We start from the raw sequence: 24,452 nt of genomic DNA on the forward strand, positions 1-24,452 counted from the left end.
AAAGGCCATTTACGGGCTTCACTTTCTCACGGTCCCACTCTGGAAGGAGTTACACAGCCCGTGCAGGTCCTCCCATTGTTTCAAGTGAAGGGAACATCAGCTGGTTTTGCTATTGTGAGCAGGGGCTAATTGGTTCTGTTCACTTCAATGGCTGGTTTGCGAGCCCAGGCACCCACGCTGGACAATGGGACAGCGGCCGGAATCCGTGATCTCCGTTAGACATGGAGCATTTCGGCCACTTCTGAGGGACTTGGCAAGAAAACTCCTTGTTTCTTTTTCCACACAATAAAAAAAAGCAGAAGATAATTAGGTCATTCAGAATGGATAATGATTATCCGTGGTTTGGGAGGAATTTCCTTTTGACAAAGACTCCTCTACATCTGTAGTACAAACTGATTTCACTGGAAGCTTGCTATGAGCCAGGGGAAGCAAGCTTCCCAGGGGAACTTCAGGGTGTGAAGCACTTGTTAGTGCCAGATACACACAAGGATACATGCAGGTTACTCCTAGCAAGCCACACTGCTAAAGAAAATGGGAACATTTCTGCCACTTGAGGAGATCACAGTATCAAGGTACAGAAACATATAGTCCTAAAAGAACGGATTTCTTTAGTGTTTTAGGGTTTTGTTTTGATAATAGGCTCTTCACAGAAGTCAACCTGAGTAGGTCTGGATATTTAGTCTGACAATTGTTTGCCACAATTGGGTTACTTGACTTTGAACTTCATTCATTACATGCAGGGGAGGGCATAAAGACACTTTTCCAAACAGAGATGGCTTGCCTTGTGGATGACTGACCTGGTCTCCCTAAATTTCAACACACATATATTTCTCCTACTGTCAGGTCATTTTTTAATTTGAATCCCAAGTATTCTTCCCTTTTTTTTTTTTTTCAAACCAAAATATCTGGACTAACAAAGGCATTTAGAAAAAAATGTGCTTTATGTAACTTGCAAGAAAGATGGCATTTCAGAAACTAGCATGAATTTTACAGATTCATCTGAAATGGCCAAATTCGAGCACAACTGTTCTTCATGTCTACTTGTTGCCACTAGAGTGGCCCCAGTAATAACTACAAGGAAGAAAATTAAAACCAGAAAAAAAGCCATATGTGCCTTTTGTCCCATATTATGCCTGTGGCTTAATTATAGAGACTCATTGTGTGCTTAACTAAAAAGCAATAAAGGCACTGCAAGAAGTGCCATTAGTGAGTCAGCATCACCCCCTGAAGATCCGCTTAGTTTCTGGAATCTTTCTGGTGGAAACCCCTTTAATTTCTTATGTTCAATCCCTATCCAAGTCTCCAGTTTGTTGGCACTGGTACAAATAGCTACCAAAGGGTGAAGACAGGTAATAAGCAAGATCACAATCAACTCCTACCACTTCAGCAGTGTTTGTCCATCATGCAGAGGGTAAACTTGATGAGAGGGTGTTGCCTTCTCTTCACGGGAGATTTGAAAGTTGGGAATGGTCCACCACGGGATGAAGGCACGGGGTGCACAAATGAAAAGCATGAAAGCACATGGTGGAAACATGCAAGATGGGGGTGATGCAGAGGAGCTCTAAGTTGTGTTTCAAAAGTGCATTGTGAACACAGGAAGCAGTAAGCTTATCAAAGATCTTTACCTTGCCTGCAGTATCAAATGTTATGTTCACGGGGAGACCAGACAAACAAATTGGCAGGATATGTCAATAGAGTCTAGACTGGAAAAGGTCTCCTGAGAAATCAATATCCAAATCTTTAATCTGCCATGTTTTATATACTTTTATCTGCAACAGTGCAGTTTTTCATACATCCCTACTTTAAGAAAAATGAAGTTAAATGCTGTTGGGAAAAAAAAAAAAGAAAAGGAAATAAAGTGTTCTTCTTTTTCTCTAACTGCCCATTTTCCCAAATGCAACTTGAAGCCTCATCCAGGGAAATATTTACATATGTGCTTGTGTGATTCTGACTGCCCCCACACTTCCTGTACTCACTGGAGCTCATCTGATGCTTTAAATTAGGTGTTGAAATGCCCTACTGAATCAAAGCCACTAATTCAGATTTCTTTGTCTTTAACATGGAGGACAAAGAGAGAGCTTCCTCCTGGAAGCCTCAAGAGCTTGTAACAAAGATGATGTGGGAAACCATGTGCCCCTGTTCTCCCGGGTGCCATCAAGAGCATTGCCAGATGTACAACGTCAGCAGTCCTGCAGACAGTGAGGGGTGACGTGGCTGTCACTCCTTCACCAGCTCAGGCATTCTCAGAGCTCTGGCTTTGCACCCTGTACTATTCTGTACCTGTGTTTGGGGACACGGACATCACACCAGGTAATGAAAATAACATGGAAAACACAGAGGGTGACTATGAATTGGAATGTGTGCACTGTACATTTTCTTCTGTATATTCTACTTGCAGAGCTGTCACTGCACGCACATTAAAAGAAGTGGGAAAAGCACAGCCCCTGAAGAGATCATTAGCATTTCTTTCCTCCCAGTATGGTCCTTCCTTTAACTCCTTTTCCCTTTCCCAGAGAAGCATACCAGATTGTTCTGGACAGGATGCCTTATCTGTGACTTACACCCAGGACACCAAGCAGCAGAGAATATCTGTGTATCAAGTTAATGCCAAAATCACTGTGATTTGATGCCACGATAAAACACAGCCCGGTGCAAGAGCACACAGGCAGTTATTTCCTGTTGCAGACAAACACCCATTGAACACTCCTCACCACATCTGGGGAACCTGTCTTACCCTATTGCTTTTTTTGTTGCTTTTCAGGATATTTCACTGAAGGAATGGGAACAAATCAACTACAAACTCGCATGGAAAAAGCACACAAATTTTAGATGTTAATCTCCCGTTATCAGGGACCAAAAGGGCAAAGGACCCTGCTCCAGTGCCACACTCAATATTCCTCACAGGTGAGCTCTTTCTACAGCCCTCACTTTCCTTTGTAAACTCTTTTCTGACAGCTGTTAGAAGATTTTAGTTTTTCCTGCATACAGTGTTTTCATCTATCCATCCCCTCTCTGCTAAAGAGAAATGATCCCTTACCTCTGTTGCTAAATTAGACAGTCCTTCCTGTGATTCTTGGAAAATTACCTTTGTGGTTTTTCCAGGAAAGCACAGTTTTCTTAGGGACATCTTTAATGTGGCCATGTGGTTCTTTCACTGCAGCACAGAATCCTTATTGAAAAGCAGGACAGTAATGGTATTTAGAATATTATGCAAAGGAAAACACATCAAAATACCTGGAATGATGGTTCATCAAAGACTTGAAATTCACAGTATTACCCAGTCCTCTTTTTGGTGACGATTTGGAGTCTTTTCCATAACTGGTGTGTTGCTGAAAGATAAGTGTGAGATAGTTAATAGGATCCTCCCAGCGCTGAGCACCTCTGACAGTTCACTGTATTTTTGGAATTCATGCTTTCAGTTTGTCATTCCCCAAACAGTCCCAGCTCTTCACCTTCTGCCACTGTTCTCTTTGGGCAGTGCTGCTCATGTTTAAAGGGCTGTGGAGACAAGAGTCAGGACCAAGCAGGCTCAGAGAGTGCAAAGCTCTGTTTTTCTGGTAGTGAAATACTGGTTTAAATACAGCCAAATCCTGTGTCTGTATCAGTACTGCATTTAAGGACAAGAATTCTTTCAAGAGCTATTTTTTTTGCCATTCCTGTGAATCTGAAGCAATAGTTTTGCTGGTTTGTGCTGTGTAATTTCAATATGCAGCAATCACTCCAAGTTGGATAATTTGGAATCCACGCACGCTTTGCAGTTCCAAGATAATTTGATCTGAATAGCAGTTTCATGAAAATGTTTTGGCAGTAATGAAAATATCCTCAACATTACTACTTGCAGCTTGAAACACCAATAATGATTTTATGTGCTGGCAATGAAAGAACATGATAGGCAGGTTAAAATCATTAATTCCTCTCTCTGAAACCGATATTTTCTCACTGAAAGGTTTGAAAACAAATCTACATTCAACAGGTTGTTTCTGTATTAATGTGATACCAGCAACATCTGTGCAGCTCCCTCTCTTCTCCTGTAGGCAAGCACTGTTCAGGGGAGCTGGAAGGAACACAGCTCCTGCTTGCTTCACCCCACAGCTGTGGGGAAAACATGGGATACGATGTTTGAAGTGCTGGATAATTGGAGGAAGTGAATGGAGAATGATAACAACAGCAATAGGGAAGTTTCTCAAGTGATTTGAGAAGGTTGTCTGGTGCAGGCTGGATGTTTGATTATCTATGCACTGGATACCCACTTCTCTCTCCTTGAATAATACATGGGAACCAGGAATTGTTTACTTTAAAATATCAAAATGAGAAATGATCATGTTCTGAAAATAAAACCTGGGAGTTTCAACTCTGCCACCTCTAGGAAAGCCCAGTGGGAGGGATAGGATTGCTACAACTAGGGGAGGCCTCCTTTTCCTTATTTGTTATCATTTAACAAAATCTGAAGGCATCTTCCTTTGCAGAGAGCAGGAAATCATTCCTGTGCAGCTCCAGGGCCACACAGAGGTTATGGTGCCCATATCACTCGTGGTGTCAAACAACAGAGGGCTTCACGATTGTACAGGGACTGTACCAGGTCACCCAACGCTGCACAAGAGAGAACAAAAGAGCACATGTACAGGGGAGTACTTCTGGCTTAGTAATAGACGAAAACACAGAGCTCTTTAGCTGCCTTCTCCCTCCAGCACTCTCAAATGCAACTGGTTGTGCTCCACATTTGGGAGTGCATGGTCAGCAGACAGAAAACTCCAGCCAAAACGTTCCTGTTAATTGGGGATTGGTTTTTGAAACCTGAACATTATGAATCAATGTTGTATTCTCAGCCTTTGCTCTAAGTCTGGTTGGAATTAGTAACCTAAAGCTTTATGGTGATAAACTCCAGTATCCTGTGGAGAAGGACCAGTGTACGTGTTGTGTACATGCTGACAAACACAACCACGCTTCTGCCTGTCACTGGGAAATAAAAAGGACTGTGCACATTATATATCTACAATGTCTGCATCTGGGAGGCAGACTGCAGCTGCCACTTCAGTCCTGGGATGAGGCAGCCTTATATAGAGTGAAATGTGGTGTCGCTGACTTCAGCAGCAGGATCCTCAATGACTTTTGTGTCCTGCTCAAGGTGCCTCGGTATTCCCCATACATGGAAGCAAGTGTGTCACCACACTGAGCATGATTTTTGCTAATCAGAGAAGATGTAATCGCTGAAGCAATTTGGAACAATATTTATGAAATGTGAATCTTGGATTTGTTTTGCACAGTCGTCTTATTTTTCTGTCCAAAGTTGCTTGTTATGCAAACTTGGAGGAGTGTTAAATATCCCATGATACTCAAAAAACAGAACTTTCCAAAGCCCCTTTTTATTGGGGTGTTTTTTTCTCTTTGGCTAAAGTCATTCTGGGCTAATACTCTTTTCCAAGTTAACCCTTCTTGATCAGTGCTTTTAATGCAGCTGCCAGAGTCGGCCGGGGAAGATGTTACGAAACCTTCTGTCCCACTGCTGCACGACCAAGGATGTTTCAATGGAAACACGGTCCTTTTGATCTCAGTTATTTGGGAGTTGGTCTTCTGCAGCTTGTATCTCAGCAGAAAACCTAACAATCTGTTTGCTCTTACTGGGATTGTCTCCTTGCCAGCACAATTACATTGGTGAGTTAGGGAATAACGAGCGAGAACAGATGAAATATTTAGATATAAATAGTCTGTTTTCATGTGCTGTGATTGTCGCTAATAAGGCAAGGACGTGTGGTTTGTGGTTCAGGGACAGGATGAGGGACCAGGACATCTGGATTCCTTTCCCAGCTTTACCACAGTGTATTGAAGAAGCCATCAAGCCTCTTTGTACCCCATCAGTTGGAAGTGGATAATAACGCTCTGGGGACTAATTCTTTAATGCTGTCATTTTCCCATGTTCTGAAGGGGAGAGCAATACAAGTGTAGGATTTTGACATACTAGAAATCAGTCAAAAAAAAATTTAAATCCACATACCTAGAAAGTTTGTGAATTAATTCATCCTGTCCTGACTTAAGGAATTTTACCCACTTGCAATTTCAAAGCAATGGCAGAAAAACAAGAGGAAGATTAAAACCAATACAGAATGTTATAACAAAATCCTGAAAGTGTGTGATCTTAAGTTTTCTGTGACAAGTTTTCCTGGGTTTTACATTTTTTACACTCCTAATAAGGAGCTGCCAATGATGTCCTTGACTAAAATGTGCTCACATTTGTTCAAAGCCTAGAAACTACTTAGTAACTCATAGGGGTTGGCATGATTTAAAAAGGCCCTACAGCACCATCTACACAAGGGATGTGTTTCCCAGCCTATGTATGTGTTGCTCACTGCAGCTGTAAGTGATAAATCACTAAACCATAGATTAAAAGCATGTAATTGGTAAAAAAGTAATTAAAGACAAGATTCATTCTACCTAGGAGTAAATAAGCACATTTGGCATGTAAATCATAGGGAAAAAAGAGAGGTTTGGGTTTTTTTTTTTACCATGCATATGGTAGTGGAGAGTCTCAAAAGCAGAGTTGCTTCTTTGGCTGAGGAGGGAAATAAGGAACTGTGCAAAGAAATTGAAAGCCTTGAGTTTAAATTACTTGAGATGAGCATATTATTTTAGGTTTTCTAGTGCCTAATTAAAACTATTTAGTAAAAACAACAGTCTGTAATGCGCTAATAATGTCCTACCTGCTGATGGTCTCTGAGTGTTACATGGCTCCATCTACATTGGAAAGTAATGGGAAAGCCAAATGGGAGCAGGTCTCCAGCTGGTCACGGGGGCCCCACATCCCTCTTGCACACCTGGTTGGGTTTTCCAGTCTGGTTTGGCTGGAGCACAGGAATTGTCCTCGTGGAGCACCTTTCTGATGCTGGATTCATCCCGAAGTCCGGCTCCTGTGCTCTGACCTGCAGTGCAAGGACAAGCACGGTAATTGGGAGAAATCAGGGAATTTGCTTCAGAAGTGCACTCTGGTCTGAACTAAAACACCAACCTCTCCCCACCCTGATTGTACTGTCATCCCTGAGTAAGGGCAGCACAAGGGCTTGGTTTGCACTTGGAATCCAGCTGGCCAGGCAAGACTGAGCACAAATTTCTCGTTGCTTTCATGAAGGCTTTGCTCTAAATCACCGCAGTTGGACAAGGCTGAAGTAGCAGCTGGAATACCTATCACGCAGTGTAATTTCAGACTCCTTTGAAAAAGGCTCATGGCTACATGTAAGAGAGACTGGCTTCAGTTTGGTGATTTTATCTCATTTGGGACCATTTTTGAGAACGCTGCAATACTGGCACAGGAGGTACAATTATAGGCAGAATTAGCTCCTCACCATCACTCTGAGCTAATACTGTGTTTCCTGGGATGCTGAGGGAAAAGCCAATCTCCTGATGCGCAAGAAACGCTCCAGGAGTCTCCAGTGATTCATTTATTTCCTAACTGACTTGTACATTAAAACACAGAATACAAGTCTATGGTTACCCAAGCCCTTCCCCTTTCCAATCCCCAGTCCTTGCCTTCACCAGGAAAAATGTGGGCACATGGCCTGCCAGGAAACCCTTAGCACACCCTAGGACCCCAGTAAGGAGATGTAGGGAGCAGCATCCCAGAGCTCACTGCTGAGCTCCCTCACCCACCTCCAGAGTCTTAGACAAGGAGTGTGCTCATGGAGACAGGGAATGGGCACCAGAAGGCTCATATTCTTTTCCATAGAAATTGCACTTACAATGATTCACATCATAGCATCTTTCACACTAACAATGCTAAAAAGACATCCCAAACCAACACACACACACACATGCATAAGCTGTAGCTGTGTAACTATGGAAGCAAAAGCCATGTACATATCTCTCTTCATGTGGGGAGGCAAAGTAGCCTGAACTACTAGAAGAATTAGCAACAGCAATTCTTTTCCTACGGCACAAACCCCACCAGCAGTAATTTCATCTCGAGCTGGAAAGCATCGCATCACATTATTTGAGCACAAAGGCCAAATTTCCCTGGTTGCCAGTTAGAGACCCCAAGCTCATACAAACACAGCAGGAGAAACCTAAAATGGTTTTGTTTCCTAGTGGTGCTAATTCCATTGTTGGAGAAAATGTAATTATATTTCTATTGACATTCTAATGATAACTTTGCAGGCCAGACTGCATTCTGCCTGTTAGGCCAGATAGAAGCAAAGCACCAGTGATGAGCTAAGGAAGAGTCCAAAGAGTTCCTTGGTGATGCTGTGACTGCAGCCCAGCTGGCAATTCCAGCAGTAAAAGCTCATTCTATGAAAAAGATAGTTATGATTTAATTGTGTCTTCACTACAGAACCTCTCCATTTTGATCACAGCATCCTCAAACAAACTCCATGTGGACTTGACAATATGCAGACTCAGCTTTTGTCCTGTATTGCTGTAAAACCTGGACTCTCAGCATAAAACCTGATAAATGGGCACAGCAGCCCCTGCACTGTGGAGATGCCCCACTGTTGGGAACAGCAATTCCTGCTGGCTGTTCCAGGCTGTTGGAATCACATACAGCAGATCCAGACTGGAGCCTGCACCATTTGACTTGTGGCTTTGCTTGCCTATTTATCAACCTCAGCTGCCCTCCCCCCCTATTAAAAGAGAGGCCCTGGAGGAAAATGGAAGTCCTTTCCTGAAATTCAAGGAGGTGGGAATTGCAGTCATTCGTTGCTGATACATTATTTTAGTACGTGGTGGCATTTCTAGGTATTTATCCTGGCTATATTAATTTAATATGTTATTGTACCTGTGCCAGCCTATCCTATTGTTTTCTCAAGCCACTGTGTCAGTGTGAGATATCACTAGTCCTGAAATCAGGATCATATCTTCATTGTATGAGTAAATACAGGAAATAGAGGAGTGCTGGCATATCTGAAACTCAGTTTTCCCTGTTAAACTGACATTTCATCACTCCTTACCACACAGAAGAGTTGGGAAGGTGACATTCAGACATGAGGGCAGCAAGAGGTACATGGGAGCCACTGACAAACTGTGGTGCACTCCTTGAACTCCTCATGTAGCTGAGAGGTTGTCAGTGGTCACAGTCCAAGCCTGGAGCACAGATTTGGCTGAGCTTATGGTTTTTTTTCCATTTTTATCAATATTAAAAATATGTCCGGCACACAGTGGCACTTCTGGCATTCACCACATAAGGGCCTTTGCAGGATTGCATTTTTATAAATGTTTCATAGTAGCCTCCAGATTTCACAAGCTTACATTGGCCTAAACAAGAGGAATTTTATGTGTTTTACCAATGTTACCTGAGGAAATACAGCTCCCAAGTGGTGATTTTTTTCTCCCCCCAAAATACAGTTATAATGGGGGCAGATGTATGTAGGCACTGGAAAGAAGTTTCTTAAAGGACACTTAAACCATTTTAGATATTTGGAGCTTTCAGCAGACTTTGTTTGGTTGTTTTACCTGGGAAGGTTTAGGTGGTCAGTTTTTCTGTATAATGCATTGAGCTGGTAATAGATGGAATAGGAATCTGACTGAATTTATAACTAGCTAAAATGCACCAATGGCAGGGTGTAACTCTTAAGTATAAAGTCACTGGCACTATTAAATTCTAAAATTAGTATATGAAATCTAATAGGAAACTAATATATGAAAACACTGAAGTTTAACATTATAGGTCACCTCTGTCTAACTTCATCTGGAATTAGTTATCTGCTTCCAGATTTAATTAGATCCATAATACGCAAAAGTACAACACAAGAGTTAGAAATGTACGTATCAATTGGAATAGAACAGCGGACAATGTAAACTTCACACAGGAGTCACAAAATCAAGCCACTTGGAGAAAAAAATATTTTGCAGGCTATTTGACAACATTTTCCCCCAATTTTTGCCTCCTTACCAGAGCTGAGTTAATTCCAACAGTGCAGCAATAGTGCAGGGCAAGGCAGAGCACTTCTGCATGGATCCTGCCCATGGATTCCAGAGTCCTGGAAACGTCACAGCCATAGAGTTCCACTTCCTTCACTGGAGGAGAGTGGAATAAACATCTGTGCATTTGGATGATCATCTCAATTAAACTGAGTATGGCAGAGCCCTCCTTTAGCAGCTTCCCTTGGCTAAAGGAAATGAGGGGGTAATTTGACATGTCTGATTACAGGATGGCTCTTCAGCAGCCAAACAGCAGGTCAAGTGTAAGAGACAAATCAGATGTATCTTGATGCAGATTGGTTTTCTCTGTTGCACCTCAGCACTTCAGAACTGCACTTTATTGTAGAAGAATTTATAGCCTGTTTATATGACATAGCACACACAAGGAGGAGAAAGCAGGGACTTTTTTCAATTACCATTAATTCTGAAATAGTCATACTCTGAAGCACAAATTGTGCTTTCCTTCTTGTTCACTTGATATTTTTGTCACGTCATCTGGTGTGCCATCTCACTCATTCAAGGACTGCTACATCACTAAGACATATAACTTAAGATTACACATGAAAAGAGGAATTATTGAATGAATATACAGGTGCTTCAGGCTCTGTCTGAGCTGGGATGGATCATTCCTTCCTTTTTCCTGAGCACTGATTTCTTTACAAAGATTTGCCGGGACAAAAACTCACCTTCTATCAAGTCCGCATCACCTTCATGCACTTTGTCAGCAGCTTTCCTCCTCTCAGCTACTACACAAATACTGAATATTGCACATTAACTGTTTATTGGGATGCTCCTTGTGTAAATATATAGGTTTGACAGAGTGGGCCGTTAGAAAAGCAAAGAGGAAAAATGGAGAATGGTTTCAGATAAGCCATGTCACAGCACAGAGCAGGTGCAAGAGTAAGAATGGTCACTCTGCACAAATGACCATGACGAGGATAACACACAAGGGGAATTAGGTCTTATATGGGTATAAATGTTGAGGTAGAGAATTAATTTATGTTTGTTTGAAAGAGCTCAGTGAGACATAAAAATGTTCAGGAATGTTTAATCCTGGATTAAATGTTTAATGTTTAATTAATGTTTAAAGGGAATGAAATTTATCAAAGCAGTTTGGAAGGATAATATATTCATTTCTGGTTCTACAGGCTAAGAAAAGCCAAAGGAGTCCAAGGCATTGACAACTTAGAAGCTGTTTTTCATGCTGCCCTCATTGCCTCAAGTTTGATGGTACACTGAAAGGCCAGTGTGGTTCTGGTGAGCCATTACTAACTTGTGATAAGCATTAGGGTTACATTTAAAGATCAGAGCACACATATATAAACCATTTTGAGTACATACGTGTCCTCTGCTTCATGTCCCCGCATGTGGGTTTATATCCCCTCATCACGGTGTTTCCTCTTCCCTTCTTTGTGACTCCAGGAGCAACTGGAATCTGTACTGAAAAGAAAATGTAGTTAATTTAATTCTTAATAATACGTAGTGGACACAATGGTGGTCAGCACTATGACTGAATCCTGAAGTCTTTGCTGAGGACTGAACTCCACCTGGGATCCATTTGGGCAGCTTTTTACTCTTCAGCAAATCTGGTCCTTTGCTGCTGTTTGCCCTCCCTTCAGTGTAACCTTTGCTACTGCATAAAAACAAAGGCATCATTTTGAAAACCTGTGTTGAAAACTCTATTTTCCAAGCATTTTACAGAGTTCATTTCAGCTCAGGGTCTAAATAAAACACTTGAAGAGTTCGATTTGAATAAAACTCACTGTACTGTAAGGTGAAGTATTGAAAGCCTGCTTCATTTCATGTCTTAGGAGTGACTGCTAGACATGATTTCTGTACAGGGGTTGTCACGGGTTAGGAGCTGCTCAACTCTACTCACATGTAACAAGTTCTTCTAAAGGTGTGTGACTATGAATAAACAAAACTGAAAGCAGGCTTCATTTTGCAAATGGTACTAAATATTAAAATGCACATTATTAGTATTAAATGCGCCTGTAAAAAAGTACCTGAGCCTATTCTATGTGCAGTAAAAAAGACTGGGGGAAAAAAGGCACCTTATTGCAAATCATAAGGTGAAAATGTGGAGAATTATTTTTCTTTTCCAAGTACCTGTACAGTTTTAGGTCTGGTTTCTAATCATTGTCATTTATATAATCCACAAGTTTCTTTTTTGATGGTCTGAAGTGCACCATTAGTTTCACATGCTCTTACACACTGGTTTGACTTAGAAGCAGTTGAGCTGTTTTGTTACAAATGGTTTTAGTTTCCAAGTAAACCAAGTGGCAAAGCAATTCAAAACATATTGAATTCATTTAAAATATTAATATCCACAATTGGCTCTAAATCAAAAAGAATTACTCTAGACTTAGTGAGTTTTATTTCTGACAGTTCTTACTTTTAAAATATAGTCAAACATATTGGATATATTCACTTACTTTAAAATAGCAAATCAGTAACACAGGGATCGAAATAATCCTTTTTTCCTCGTGTCCAAGACATTTCTTTATACAGGAGAAAATGTTTCATTTCTTTTCCCTCCAATGCAAAAAATAATCCTGTAAATGCACTTTTCATGTCTCAACGTGTGGTCACATTGTTGAACTTTTAGATTCTGCAATTAGATAAATCAGGTTTCCTAGTGAAGATCTAAAGCTGCAGGTACAATTGATCTTCACACGGGATGTGGGCAGCTCCTGCCTTGGGCCCAGGTTGTGTGCATGGACAGCTCCACCATCCCCATTGCACTGCTCATGGGAGCAGGAGATGCCTTGTTACACCATTTTTCCCTGTTTTATTAAAGGTGTCCCTTCCACATGGCATTTGCATTGTGATTATTTGGTCTCAGGCCACCAAGGAGTCAGGAGGGATAATTTCTGGTTGTAGCTGTGCTGGATGCCCTTGCCAGGCCTCACTGTTATCCCAATCCATCATCACTTTATCCTGGCATGTGCTGCAGTTACACATCTCACCTCCAGGATCTGACCCACACAGAGGCTTCTCCCACAGCCTGTGCCTGTGGATTTTCCAGGAGTGTTAATGATTTAATGTTAATGTGTATCCTCTTCAGAACGGGCTGTGGAGACTGGGGCATGAAAGGTCATTCTTGTTTAAACACATTTGTTTTGCCTTTCTTCTCAGAAACTTTAAATCAGAAGCTTCCTTACACAGAATGCCCAGACTGACAGCTTTAGGATGTGTGAGAAAGACACAGTTAATTTAGTGCAAAAGATAAGACATTTCCTTGGGGAAGCACTAATACCAGGCCTATTACCCCTCAGTGTCATTTCAGATTAGTGTTCTACAGAGAAAGGGATTCTAAATCTTTTTAATTGAAAAATGTTTGTCTTTCTCTCACTATTATAGGTTTCTGCCTAGAGGTTAAAGAGTTTTTAAATTATTTCTGAATTACATCCAATTTCTGGACAGTTTATCAAAAAAAAGGAGGATGCAGTTTGTCTTTTGCTTTGTTAATTTATGTCAGACCAGAGAAAGGAGAAATATACTCCCTTGGTGACCCAAATGAAACAGTTACATAAAAAGATGATTAGAAATACAAAGCCTGGACATATCTAATTTAAGATTTGCAGCTGTCACAGACACATCCACCACATGTGGGAATACATGCCACAATTATGCATGCAAAATGGGAGGATAATTATCCAAACATGGTGGATGAAACAATGGTTGAGACCAGAACTTTACTCGGTTTCTTCCTCCCTTTTTTCTTGCTGAAAGTTTGAAAAACATCAAAACCAATGGTTTTAACCCATGTAGGTTCATAAGCAACAAAATTACCTCAAGAAAATAAGAAAATGCAAATTCATGTTTACCTTTAGCATGTCCTGAGCAGGATCTGGACTTGCTGAGTCCTTGACCCATGAGGAGAAGATTTGCACGTGGCCTTGGACCAGCCTCCTTCTGTCCCAAAACTGAAGGATGAGATTTGAAGCCAAGTTCTGGCTTGGAGTGGAGTAGGCACTATCTGCGGGTAACTGCACAGCTCAGAGTATTTGTGTATTAGGGTGGTTTGGTTTTTTTCCCTTGAAACTCCTTCCCACCAACTGTACTGTTCTCACTTCTTTTCCTGCTTGTGTAATGGTTGTGTTTGCTCTCATCTTTACTGAAGAAAAAATATTTTCCTTTTCTAATTCAATCCTTAGCCATTGTTTTCCCAACTTCTAGTTCTCAAGAAATGTGATTTCTTTAAAAATAAAAAAAAACAAAGAAAAAGGTCTAATTAAGCCATTTATCAAACTTTTCCAAGTGGGTAGAGTGACAAATTAGCCCTATCTTCCACCAGCCATCTGATGGATGGGAAGATAAAGATGCAGAGGCTGTTGTTTTAGCTGGAAGCTCTCCACTATATCAATTGTTTGGCCCTGAGCCAAAAGACCCTACGAGATGACAAGGACAAATGATGGGTCCACCAAGTTTATGCAGCGTGAGGCCTGACATCAAAGGAATCTGTCCTTATTAGCAGTATCTCTCTGCCTTCCTCCTGGAAAAAACACTCATTTGTTTTGCAAAAATATTTTACTTAAACATTTCACTCTTTCAGTAAATGGAAAGAAAATTAGAACTGTAAATAAATTTGCTGACGAGTTCTGCTCTTCTTGACCAATATGAAGTGATTGTTACAACATTACTTTTCAGTGATGTCCACCAGGAGAGTCTAAGACATGTGAACTGCAAATAAGTTTCCCTGGGAGCCTTTACTTTTATCACTATTTGCTTGGGAATTCTTATTCCTAAGTATTCCCTCCTGGTGGTTTTAGGATACAGGGATTGGAGTGAGGTGGATATTGGGCCTGACACTGTTCTTACGTGACAAGATGACCTGCAGTGTCTAACTTACATCTTTCTCCCTTCTCCTAACATTTTTTAAATATCCACTATTTTTACATGTAGTGGAAACCCTGTGTACAAGGTGGAATACAATTACTACCTGGTTGGAGAGCAGGAAGAGAGGATATAACAGCCAGGATGACTTCCAAGAAAAGCAAAATCAACAACCAAACAACAAAACCCTGTTCTGACACCTGATTAGAGAGGTTTGACTGAAAACAAGCCATTTCTGCAGATGCTATATGTTAGCCTGAGCTACAAGTAAAATCCATATATTTTTCACTGGAAAACTATTTAAAGGTTACTCCTGATGTCTCATTACTCTTGATGTCTCATTTTTTATTACCTTTTTATCCTGTGTGGAAATAGGACAGTATTCAAGTTACTGACAGAATGAGAAACTTTCATTTTGTTTTATCAAACCCAACTGCAGCAGTTCTGCATAGCTCAGTATTCACATACCTGATCAGCTGGATTCATCCTTTCAACAGAACATTTTTACAGCACAGAATTAAGAACAATAATGCATTTAACAGCTCTAAGTCCCTAATGTAATTTTTTAGCTGCTTGTTTATAACAGGGCTGCTTAGGAGCCAGATTCTCCCTATGCCACCCCCTTGCAACACTTTGGAGGAAACTGCAAATAAACAAACAGCACTGGTTGAAGTTTTCCACTCAGGACTGCATTTTTCCAATAAAAATGAATTGTAAGTATTGTGGCAACATGCAATTAAGTGTTCAAACCTAACTGTGTCTAACTTAGGAAGGGAACTCCTTGAACAAAGAAGCTTAAATGCAATTTGGCTGGAAATTAAATGGAAAAAAAAATCAGCAGTGCAGTTGCCAATGAACCAAAGTGTTTGCTTACTTATAATTCCCAGCATGGTCATTGTCTGGCTGCCCTGGCATTCTGAGATTATTTAGAAGACAGTAATTCATTGCCTCAAGAGACAGGTAAAACAGCTCCTCTCTCAGTCAGTCAGCTTGGCTCAGGGGGGTTGTGGCTACAGCTCAATCCTATTTAGCCTTTCTTCAGTAAAATAAAGGATTATTCTTTTCTTTAAATATGGCTCCAATTTCTGAATACAGAAACTACAAGTTCCAGATTTTTCAAAGGCTCATGGATTTCTCAAACACTTTAACAAATAAAGTTTAAAAAATCTTGTTCTGTAATTTACACTTTATGACACGATTCAATGAAAGACCTTAAAATAGGGTTCACTCCAAAATAAATAATAATCAGAAACTTATTCCACCCTGCACTTGTCTTTTATTTGCCAGATGACCAATTTGCTTCACTTCCTTTCCACAACTTTGGAAAATACAGCAAGTCTGTGCATGTACAGGTCCTGCCTGGAACCAAAAACTTTAGAAGTGAACTCCGACTTAAAATATAAACTCATCTTTCATTTATGTTTTAAGATAATGCTTAATTCAGTCATGGCTGAGTGATAACTCACAAAATTTGGAATCTGGTTTTCACTTGTCTTGAGTTTTTAGTTCTTCTAAATCATATTAATATTATGTCCATTTTCAACTTGCGTTGGGAACAGCTTTGGATTTTAAGATGACTTTCACAAGAGTATTACGAGAGATTTTGCTCACTAAATGATACATGAAGAGAGTAATGATTTCAGAGCTGTGTGTCCTATTTTAGCTATTTCCACTATCAGGAAACGATGGGTTGACCTACTTGTGTGTTCCAAAAATAGTCAAAGATCTTTAAATAAAATCAATCTCATTGAGCTAAGCAGAAACAGAGAGGTGGAACATGCTCACAGCAGGACCCCGTTAGGTGCCCACCCCGGCACTGGAGCAGCAAATCCCATCACTCAGAGCACACCCACGGTGGGTGTTTCCCAACACAACCTGGGCATCATTGAGAGTCTCAAAAGCCTGTTTTAAAAACTGTCACTCAAGTTCTAGGCCAAAGAACTCCAGTGAGGATTTTGGTGGGCATCACTCCATGGGCTTGAAGATACAGACCCCAGGAAACCTGGGTACTTCCTACCAAAAAAGCCTGAACTTAGACCATTCCAGCAGCTGCAGAGCTCTGATCCTTGCTTGATTTAAAACTCAGTGTTTTGAATCTGTCACTTCTGCTCCTCTGATAACATGAGTAAACCCTTTTGGCTCTCTCTGTCATCGCAGTCATTGCTAGAATTCTGTGATTACATTTATTGTATCTCACTTATTGTGTAATATTTGCTGTTCCCCTCAGGACAGTATCAGCTGCTCTGCACTGAACTCTGGGCACCAAGCCCTGTGTGCCCCTGAGATACAGTTCACTCTTAGAATGCTCAGCTGAGAATCTCAAAGCCTTTACAGAGCGTGGTAACTTCACTAGATGGCAGTGCAGAGAAATATTACTTTATATAAATCTACTTTTAATAGGAGATGGAAACATCCCAGCAGGTACTGCAGTTTGTTAGTGTTAACCCCAGATCACAAGCCAGTAATGTGCTCACCCACACAATTGTCTGGGGGCTTCTGCCCAGTTAAATCTCCATGCCAATGTTTGGGAAAGCATGGACACTCTTTCTCCCAGCAACTGTACCATAGCCCTTCCTGAAATACCAGAGAAGAAAAGTTTCAAAAAGAAAGTTTTCAAAAGAAAACCTCCCTGAAAAGTCAGAGCCACCGTCCCCCCAAGAGTCATAACAATGATGCCATAAGCATGACGAAGAAAATGAGTGAAGGGTAAAAATGAGAAAGCAACTGGTTCAAATAATTTTGTGAAGAAAACTCTGTATTAAATAAAATACTTCACATTCCCAAGAACTCCTTATAAATACGTGTTCGTTGGGAAAATTTGATGTCCCTTATAGACAACTCAAGAAACAAAGCATAACTTTTCAGACTCCTGACAAAACTCCAAGATTAAATATTTAAGCAGCAAGTTCTGTAGCTTCTAAGGTTCAAAACCTTCAAAAATTCAGTCTTTTGAATACAGAGAACTGATGCCTGCCAGTCTTCGGAAATTAATACACCTGAACAAAACTAACAAAAAAATGGAGTGGATGATTTCAGCCAAGAGCATTAATTCAATTCAAACATTATCAGTAAAATCCTCTAGAAACAGTGGAACTGTGGCTTTATTTAGAATGTTCACAAAACACAAATTATCATTTAGCACAACAAGGAGACAAAAAAAAAGTTTGGTTTCTTCTAGCATCAGATGTAAAAAAATATTTTCTCAGGTTTGCTTCTTGCTCTGGGAGAAATATAAAGAAATCAATTCACTGCCTAAATCACACTTCCCTATGCTGTTCTTGCCTTTATCTTAACAGTGTCCAAGACCTTCCCCTCAGGGAGTGATACATTGTCCTCTGGCATCTCAGCTGCTCCCTCACCAAACTGTTTGCAATAGCAAGCAGAGATTCAGGATATTGCAAGTGCTGATAAAAAACAAACCCAGTTCTGTTGCAAGTGACTTCTTGACTTCTGCCTGCTAAGCACAATTCAAAGGCTTCAACTTTTAAAGGCATAATTCCCTATATTTATTTTTGTGCAAATATGAGCAGATGAGAAACAATTCCTTATGGCATTCATTGTGTGGGATTTTCCTTACTTTTCCTGTCCACTGGCCACTGAGAAACAGGAATATCTGGAGGTGCAAAGCCCCAGGGGTTCGTTAGTGACACAGTGGGTTGGATTCTCTGCATCTCACACATGACTCTGGTCAAACAAACACACACAATTCACAGGACTGGCAGAGAAAGTACAACTTGTTGCCTAAACCAGCCTGACAAAAAATAAACGACTGCTCCTCAAAGCATCGAGACATAGGTAAAAATAAGGAGTAGACTACGTAGATTTCTAGGGAAAAATACACTTCAAGACAGCTTGGTGGACTCCCCCAGATTTTGATACTGTGAATAAATAGCTAAAATGTGATATAATTGTGGAACTAAATACATTCAGCAGAAAGGCAAACCTGACAGAACAGTGATGCCACTTGTGCTCGCTCCAACCCCAGTTACAGGGAAGTAATTTTCTTTTCTCATTAACATGAGAGAGCTTCATGCTGGATGCTCTGGATGACATTCATATGCAATAGGACAGTCAGGTACCCTGGTAAGAAGCCAGAATTCCTCTCTAACAGCCAAGATACTGCCAAAGCAGCCCTTCTAGTTTATTTATTACACTCATCCAGTTCCTCCTTTTAAACTGTTCATTTACCCTTACCTGAGAAAGACCTCAATTGCAAAATAAAGAGAACTGTTACACCTTGTCCTTCCCCCCTTCTTCCAGGCACACTCATAAATCACAGCACCCTGGGAGCTGTGCCATCCTGTTAGTTTTAATTAAGTAGCCTTAAAGTAAGTGGCCAATCAATATTGATTCATGGGGGTCTCACTGCAATAACTCATCACAGTGTCTCGGGGCATTACTGATGTGAATATGATACCTTGGCTTGCTCTGCCCACACTCATGTCAAATGAAGATCAAGAGTGAGTTTTAAGAGCTGTTTTCTCCTCTGTAATGTACATCTGACTGAGTACAGAGCAGAATCCCTCTTCAAAACTGCACAAATATTTCCCAGTCTACTTAGTTTGCATTTAATTCCTCTGCACAGCACTGGAATTTTGTACTACCACCCAAAATGTCATGACCTGCATTGCCTGAGGTTTACAAGGAGGACTTGCATGATGGAGACTGGTTAGTCACCATCTGACCATAACCTGCACAATACTCTGCTTGCAGGGAGGACTGAAAATTGCAGTATAATAATTATTAAAATACATCATTACAATGAGATGCTCTCTTCAAAATATACCTGTGTACAATCAATTCAACGCATTATTAGTTGATTGGCACTTGCATATCAATATCTAAATTAAATTCATCTAACTCTGACAAACATGCTGTGACTTCCTAGGACTTCAAGCATGTTTCTCTCCTCTCTAAAGGAAAGTAAGGGTTTAATTGAGCTGTGTCTGTAGGTAATTTTTGCCACCACCTAGTTAGCTGATTAGGGCCATGAAGACAATAATCTATTTTAAAGCCTCTCAGTTATCAGCTGGTAGGTGTACAAGCTATTTTTAATCCCCCACCAGGCCACCCAAAAGATTGCTGAAGTTTGGAGGTCTAATTTAAAACTACTACATATTTTTACAGGAAATCATACTATGCCTTGATCAGGTTCAGAAGCTTAAATAACAGTGAAACGGAGTTGAAGACAGAGTGCCAATTTACTAACTAAACTCAAGTTTTACACATCAGTAAATCCCTGACCAAAGTGGATTATAATATAAAACCCTGACAGACACGTAGTTACAACATAAGCAGTGAAATAAGGCAGTATTTTTATTATCAATCCCAAAGCAGCTCTCTCTGAGAAACATATTTCATCTCACAGCCTCTCATTCCTGCTCAGATTGGTATTACCTTTTCTAGCTAGTGTTTTAAAATCAAATATTTGAGTTAGGGATATACAGAGCTTATTTAACTTCTCTGCTACCTTCTTCTTTCACCAGCAGTGAAAATTTGCAGTGCTGTGCTGTTTGCTGTGGGCCCTAGATGGGAGTTTTCAGCTTGCACAGTCACACTCTGTATGTTTACTATGCAAAACAGTTATAACAGTATGTGGGAATGAAAAGCCATCATTTTTGTGGAATTGAATGAATTGTATAAATTTTACTTCTGAATTGCTCTGGAAACTTGAAATTGTTACATAATTAAGAAAGCCATTCAGATGTCTTTCCAGCCTTTCATTTTCTGCCTTTGATGCATTTGCCACCGGGGCTTTCACGGAATATTCATCTTTCCATATGGTTTCATTTACATTTCTAACACAAGAGACCCAGTTTGCCATCGTGTGCACCTCAGGTCTCAATTGTGGGTCACATCTGAGGAGGGGACATGCAGCAAATGAACAATTCCAGCACCTCTGTGGTCAGCCCCGCTCAATAATTGCTGCAGTAGCTGCATTTTGCTGTACAGATGTTGGTAATTTGCTATTGAAAACCACCAGTATCAAACTGTCAGAGTCAAGAAATGGCTTTAATTATTTCCTCCCTGGAGCAGCAATAGCCATTACTTGAGCACTGCCAAAGCTGGAATGTGTTTGTGAGGGTGATTTCTCAGCACATTCAGTGCAGGAAGCCTACCTGCACTTGCCAGCTCTTTGCTCCCTCGTCCTGGAAAAACTGGGCTGGATCATCCGGAGACCACCTCTGCCAACTTTCAGGATTTTCCCCAACCACTGAAGACTAACTTTTGGTTTTCTGCTTCACTGAGTCCTGAAAACAGAAAATAAATCAGACAGAAGGCCCTTGGAAATAGCAATACGGGAAAAATATTCTCTGGAAGAGAATAATAAAATAAAAATCTCAGAAGCTACAGAAAATTTGGTGGAAAACTGTACTGATAAAGAAAGTGAAGTCAGCAAGGCCACTGCAGCACTGCCCAGATTGATATCCCTACTTGCAGCTATGGGCATAAATAAAACCATAGTCAAAACCACACAGCTTAAAAAAAATATGTAAAAATTCAAGAGCAGGTCAAAACATTTTTAACATTTTATAGCAATTTCAACATTATTCTCTGTCCTTCATCAAATAGATCCAAAACCCAGAAAAATTAAGAACTGATGTTAATGTGAACATTTCCACAGGAGCCTGCAAGGGGCTTTGGCTCATGCTTCGAAAGAAAACAAAACCCCTCCAAAATAACTTTTGTGTAGGACTGCTGATTCCTCATTCCCATGCTGTATCCATTTGGGAAGACAGTCTAAGCTCTGCACGTCCACAAGTTATCTTGTCTCTGAAGCGGGATAAGGTTTTTCTCCCTAAATAATTTGAGGGCTTTTTGTGCCTCTGACAGAGGATATTAAGAAGTGCTGATGTGAAGTTTTCCTGAAGTCCAGGGAATTTTATCTCCCAGAAGAGCAGAGAATGATGAGGGTGTTCATGCAATAGCAATGAACTGTTCCCCCTTTGAGGTGCACACTTGGGATATCTCTGCACAGGGAGATGGAGCGTGTTTTTCCACGTGCTCCCACCTTCCCTTCTGCTCACTGCACATCCCAGACCAGTCCAACATCACAAGTGTGGCACTGAAGGGCTCTGGGTTGCTCTGGAAGGATGGAAGGCTGGGAGAAGCAAAACAGGGCTTATAAAAAAAGAAGGAACACTATAAGGAAAACCAGTGTAATGAAATAGGTTGGAGTCCCTTTGGAAATACTTGACAACCTAAAAGCCTTTAAGTCTGTAAGAACTCACTTCCAAGTTGTGCAGCACGATTGCTAATAATTTACCTGATGTTTTTAAGTATATACAATAATTTATCTAATGTTTTTTAGTACCAGCAAGGAAGAGGTCAAAGAACATTTAAACTACAGCCAAATTTACTTGATTTTTTTATTCCCTTTCCTTTTTAGGTCAGCAATGACATTTAAAAATCTAGAGAAAAAAAACCAAAACAAAACAGTTCCCACTTTAAAACAAGCAGCTCAGAAAAGAGAGAGAGAAAACAGGTTTTCTTTGCACCCCAGTGAAGTCAAGACCTACAGGTTCTGTTGAGTTTCTCATTAAGAAATGATTCCAACCAAACCTGTGCATGAATATTTCTGTGTTATCACAGCAGCGATAACAAACACCACGTGTCAGCAGCAAAGGCTGATGGCCATTAATGAAGGAGATTCCAATACTGGTTAGGAGAGGCTGGTGATCAATAGCTGTTGGAGTTCTGCTGTTATCCCTCCGTGACAGCCAGGAGCATAAGTAACAAGGAGCTGTGGAATGCCGTGTGGTGTCTCTGCAGGGGCAGGAATTGCTCCGGTTCCAGAGGCACGGCCTGTGTGTGGCACATCTTTAACCACGACACTGATCTCCGCGCACAGAGTTTGGTGTCAGCCACAACTAACCCACAGCTGAAACCACTTTGGAGTTTTGTCGGGAACGACAAGATTTGATGAATGGAGATGAACGATTAAAATATTTCAGCCTTTCTAAGTCCTCACACAACGTGACGGCAAATAAGTGTTCAAAGAGATTTATTTTTGTTCCGAGCAGCTGGATATCCAGAGCCTGCCGTTCCTGAGGGAGTCCCAGAGACCTACTTGATGATGGGAGTGTTTCACAGCTGGAAGAGACTCGGATTGTTAAACAATGCCTTGAGCTGTAACATATTTTAGTGACCAGACTCCTAAAACCCCGAGGTCTCTAATTGCCTGCAGGCACCTTTGTTATCACTGGAAACCGTGAGCTCCCATCTTGTAACATGGGGCAGTGTCTCAAACACGGAATTCAATTACAAGAAAATGATTCCAGAAAACAAAGACCAACCCAAACCACCCCTTTGCACCCCATTTTTATGCTGTCAGAGGGGCAGGAGGATGAACATCTTCCTTACACAGGAAAACTGGTGTGAGAATTAATTTGTTTTCCTACCTACGGACAATATTTATTTACAAGGCAGTAACTCAATTACAAAGATTTCCATTTTGAATTTGAATAGAAATTAAACCTGGGCAATGCCAGAGGAACATTTGTGAAGTCGTGATGACAAAAGTAGAGCTTTTGTCAAGTGTTTTATGAGCCACGTGCGCATTTAAAAATCACTTTGAATCTCTCATCAAAGATTTAATTACGGGCTCTGTGGTGATCTGGATTACCAGGCCCTGATTATTTCTGCAAAACGTGCCACATTAACTTACACATGATGGAGTTGCAGATTTAAATGGCTTTAAAGTATTATAATTAAAATTAAATAACCATAAACAAAATTAATGAATAACATTTTCTGGTTCGTATCCCGAGTTTTTAGGGAATTTATTCACTAGCTGATTAGAATGCCAAAAGTAGTCATTTTCCATCATGCAATAGGAATCAAACTACACAAGGTTCCAGTACTGCCTTGAAATTAAAAAAACCCTTACGAGTGCCTCACTTTTATACAAGAAAAATACATTAATAACTTTTCTTAGAAGGCAAAAAAACCCCCAACTTCACTAAATGTGGCATCTTTCTAAAATTTCTCTAAAAATATTCCCTAAATTTCTTGTTTAGTTTGGTTTTAATTCAGTGGCAAGCCATTTTTGGGGATATTGTTCACATTAAATGCATTTGCCTGCAAAAGTATTATTTGGAAAATCTAATTTTATTCCTATTTCAAGCAGTCAGTGACAACAGTAAAATTAATCTACATAACGAATAGGTACAATTCCCTTGGAAAATTAATCTTTTTTAAGAGCCTTGTACCTAACTGCCACATGATAAAACCTGGTGTGACACTTTGGGCCAAGATGAAGCAGCGTTTTATATGACAATAATGTGTTATTCTTCCCTGTTTTGACATGTTTTAGGGCTATGCATGTTTTTGGTTAGTAATTTTCAGTGAGCATCCTGCTGTCTTGCCTCAGCACCTTGTCACAAAACAATACCAAGTTCTACTTTGACATTTTCTTCCCCAGAAATACAGATTATGGGGGATGTCTGACTTACTGTACAAAGACTGATTTGCTTACATAGTGCCAGTCGGTTTCCAGGCATCCATCACGTTTTAAAGGCAGAAAAATGCAATAGTTTTGAATTACAAAAAATGCTAATAATGACAATTTTGAAGCCATTAGTTCTCCTGGATCACTGTGCCAGGAATCAAACTCCTGGCACTGTGCATGTTCACAGGTGAAGAGAAACTGAGGGAATATGGAGAAACTTCAGCTCCAAAGGTGGGTGAGAGCAGCGTGTAAGAACCAC

At 40.5% G+C, this 24,452-nt stretch overlaps 2 long non-coding RNA genes across 7 annotated transcripts in view; one reads left to right on the top strand and one right to left on the bottom strand.

The window, feature by feature from the left end:
* The window catches only part of LOC113970669, a 93,767-nt gene that overhangs the window by 63,150 nt on the left and 6,165 nt on the right, over positions 1–24,452 (top strand). For all 6 annotated transcript variants that reach the window (XR_003535259.1, XR_003535257.1, XR_003535260.1 and 3 more), the window contains one exon: positions 11,052–11,160. This is a non-coding gene — a long non-coding RNA (uncharacterized LOC113970669). The remainder of the gene's footprint in view (positions 1–11,051; positions 11,161–24,452) is intronic.
* Positions 3,237–24,452, bottom strand: part of LOC113970671 — a 33,642-nt gene continuing 12,426 nt past the window's right edge. Inside the window, exons 3-7 of the long non-coding RNA XR_003535269.1 lie at positions 20,862–20,993; positions 11,245–11,338; positions 8,934–9,066; positions 6,696–6,914; positions 3,237–3,329 (exon numbers count right to left, since the gene is read on the bottom strand). This is a non-coding gene — a long non-coding RNA (uncharacterized LOC113970671). The remainder of the gene's footprint in view (positions 3,330–6,695; positions 6,915–8,933; positions 9,067–11,244; positions 11,339–20,861; positions 20,994–24,452) is intronic.

The sequence above is a fragment of the Neopelma chrysocephalum genome, unplaced genomic scaffold, assembly GCF_003984885.1.
Source record: "Neopelma chrysocephalum unplaced genomic scaffold, ASM398488v2 Primary Assembly neopelma1_78, whole genome shotgun sequence".
NCBI classification, from domain to species: Eukaryota; Metazoa; Chordata; class Aves; order Passeriformes; family Pipridae; genus Neopelma; species Neopelma chrysocephalum.